The sequence below is a fragment of the Pantherophis guttatus genome, chromosome 2, assembly GCF_059756535.1.
Source record: "Pantherophis guttatus breed Tessera chromosome 2, ASM5975653v1, whole genome shotgun sequence".
NCBI lineage: Eukaryota > Metazoa > Chordata > Lepidosauria > Squamata > Colubridae > Pantherophis > Pantherophis guttatus.
In genome coordinates, this window is record NC_142064.1 from 2,799,633 (window position 1) to 2,803,100 (window position 3,468).

Here is a 3,468-nt window from a genome sequence, read left to right on the forward strand (position 1 = left end):
GCCGCGCAGGGGCCTCACAAGGCCTCCGTGTGGCCCATTTTTGGCCGGCAGAGTGCTGCAGGAGGCTTTAAAGGCTGAAAACGGGCGACATGCACCCGCCCACAGCCCATTTTGGCCAGCAGAGGCACCGCGGGCCGATCCTTTGATATTTCCAGGCCGGCCCTGTGGGCCAGATTTAAGCACCCCGTCGGCCGGATCTGGCCCGTGGGCCTTGAGTTTGACACACCTGGTCAGGATTATACAGTGGGACTCTTTGGGGCACTGCAACCCCGGCCGGCCCCAAAGATTGCAAAGTCCTAGAATGAAAAGGCCTCAAACCCAAAGCCATCAACCTTTATCTGAAGCCCATCCAGATCCTCACAGCCTCCAAACTAGTGGTGAAATCTAAAATTTGTTACTACCGGTTCTGTGAGCGTGGCTTGGTGGGGGGGGCGGGGGGAGTAATGTGACTGGGTGGGCAGGGCCATTTTTTTTTTTTACTTTACTTTACTTATAAAACCATTTTTTCTACAACCTCTTCGGCGAAGAGGTTGTAAAAAAAATGCATTCAAAAGGCTCTGACGATCCCAGCTGAGTTGCCTGATCGGCAGAGGCTTTTTTTCTTTTAAATGCCTCTGACGATTAGGCAACTCAGCTTGGATCGTCAGAGGCATTTAAAAGAAAAAAAGGGTTGTTTTTCTTTTAAATACCTCTGATGATCCAAGCTGAATTGCCTGATCAGCAGAGGCTTTTTTTCTTTTAAAGCCTCTGACGATCCCAGCTGAGCCGAGCGATCATCAGAGGCTTTTTTTTTTTTACTTTTAAAAGCATTTTTTTTTGGCCCAAGAGGTTGTAGAAAAAATGCTTTTAAAAGTAAAAAAAAAAGCCTCTGATGATTGCATGGCGCAGCTGGGCATGTGGGGGGGGGGGAAATAGGGATTTTTGCTACCGGTTCTTGGAACCACCCGCCTCCATCGCTACTGGATCGGGCGATCCGGTCCGAACCAGGAGCATTTCACCCCTGCTCCAAATCCCGGGATAAGACAATAAGAGGGAATTCCTGAATTGGTCAGGAGCAGAAACACATCACTGGGTATCATCAGAATGCAGGCAAGACTTACAACTATTTGTTTAGTGACCGTCCGAAGTTACAACGGCATTGAAAAAAAGTGACTCAGAGTCAGGACCATTTTTCACACTTAACGACTGTTGCAGCGTCCGCTTGGTCACGTGATCAAAATTCTGACGCTTGGCAACTGACTCGTATTTATGACAGTCGCAGTGTCCCAGGGTTACACGATCCCCCTTTTGCGACTCTCTGACAAGCAAAGTCAAGGGGGAAGCCGGATTCACTTAACGGCCTGATTTCTAGCTTAACAATGGCAGAAATTCACTTAACAACCGTGGTGAGCAAGGTCGTAAAATGGGGACAAAACTCACTTAACAACTGTCTCGCTTAGCAACAGATTGGTGGTTTATTTAAAAACAGTTCAACTCCTGGCAGAGGGACTCTGGGCAGGAAAGAGTAAGATATGAAAAGCGTAAAATGAGTTAATTCAAATTTAAAAAGCAGCAGGGAAGCTGAGCATGAATGAAAGGGCAGGCGGGGAAGGCTTCCAAGACCCTAACCAAGCCCCCTGCCCCAAATAAGGCTGCCTTGCGGACCGACCCCCTCCCCTAATTGCTTGCACCCAGTTTTCTCCCCCAATTTCAGAGCACGGGGAGCCTTCCTTCAAGCAAACTCCGGAGCGGAACCGAGAGGGGGGCTTCCCTGGTCCGAGGGAAGGGCGAGGCCAAAGGGGTCCTGGGCCAAGCGGGGCGGATCGAGTTCCTCCTCCTGCAGGACCGGCGCCAGAGTCCCGCTGGCCAGCAGGGAAGGCGGCGGGCGGGGAGGGGAGGGAGCCCGGAGAGCCCAGGAGGGGCTCCTGCCAAGGATTAACAGAGTTGGAGGAAGGGACCTTGGAGGTCATCTAGTCCAACCCACCCGCCCAAGCAGGAGACCGGGCGGCTCCGGGCAAGGCAAGTGTTGCAGCGAAGGCGGAGTGTGTGTGTGTGTGTGTCTGTGTGTGGGAATCTCTCTCTTCGTGTGTGTGTGTGTGTGTGTGTGTGTTTGTGAGTGTGTGTCTCTGTTTCTCGCTCTGTGTGTGTGTGTGTGTGTGTGTGTGTGGCTGTCACTCTGTGTTTGTGTAACTGTGTGTCTCTCTCTGAGTGTGTCTTTGTGTGTGTGAATCTATGTGTACCTGTGTGTCTCTGTCTTTCTCTCTTTGTGTGTGTGTGTGTGTGTCGATGTGTGTATATTTGGCTGTCACTCTGTTTGTGTGACTGTGTGTATCTGTCTCTCTCTCATTCACTGTTTGTCTGTGGGAATCTCTCTTTGTGTGTGTGTGTGTTTGTGAGTCTGTGTGTTTCTGTTTCTCTCGCTCTGTGTGTGTGTGTGTGTGTGGCTGTCACTCTGTGTTTGTGTAACTGTGTGTCTCTCTCTTTCTGAGTGTGTCTTTGTGTATATGTGTGTGAAGCTGTGTGTACCTGTCTTTCTCTCTTTTTGTGTGTGTCTGTGTGTCGATGTGTGTGTGTTTGGCTGTCACTCTGTTTGTGTGACTGTGTGTATCGTCTCTCTCTCTCTCACACTGTGTGTTTGTGTGTCTGTGTGTGGGAATCTCTCTCTTTGTGTGTATGTGTGTGTTTGTGAGTCTGTGTGTCTCTGTTTTTCTCTCTGTCTGTGTGTGTGTGGGGGGGGGCTGTCACTCTGTATTTGTGTAACTGTGTACCTCTCTCTTTCTGAGTGTGTCTTTGTGTAATGTGTGTGAAGCTGTGTGTACCTGTGTGTCTCTGTCTTTCTCTCTCTTTTTGTGTGTGTGTGTGTGTCGATGTGTGTGTGTTTGGCTGTCACTCTGTTTGTGTGACTGTGTGTATCGTCTCTCTCTCACACTGTGTGTTTGTGTGTCTGTGTGTGGGAATCTCTCTCTTTGTGTGTATGTGTGTTTGTGAGTCTGTGTGTCTCTGTTTGTCTCTCTGTCTGTGTGTGTGTGGGGGGGGCTGTCACTCTGTGTTTGTGTAACTGTGTGTCTCTCTCTTTCTGAGTGTGTCTTTGTGTATATGTGTGTGAAGCTGTGTGTACCTGTCTTTCTCTCTTTTTGTGTGTGTGTGTGTGTCTTTGTGTGTGTGTTTGGCTGTCACTCTGTTTGTGTTTGACTGTGTGTCTCTGTCTCTCTCTCTCTCACTTGTGTGGTTGTGTGTCTGTGTGTGTGTGGAGGGGACACAACCCCCCCCCCTTTTCGAGACCCTCCCGGAGAAAAAGCGGCTCCCGGTTGACTTTGGGAAGCGGCGCAACTTCCCTCCTCCGGTCCCCCGGGCTCCCCGCAGCCCCCCAGCCCAGCCCAGCCCGGCCCCTCCGCCTCCCCTCCGGCCCCGCCTGGGAAATGCCCGGGCAGCGCGGACCGCTCCGGAGCCCTCCGCCCACCTGCAGCTCTGCGGCGGCCGCTCACTCAC

The 3,468-nt window shown here is 51.2% G+C and overlaps 1 protein-coding gene across 2 annotated transcripts in view; it reads right to left on the bottom strand.

Moving 5' to 3' along the window:
• Nucleotides 1-3,468, bottom strand: part of LOC117658275 (alpha-galactosidase MYORG) — a 37,862-nt gene that overhangs the window by 33,203 nt on the left and 1,191 nt on the right. The window lies entirely within an intron of this gene.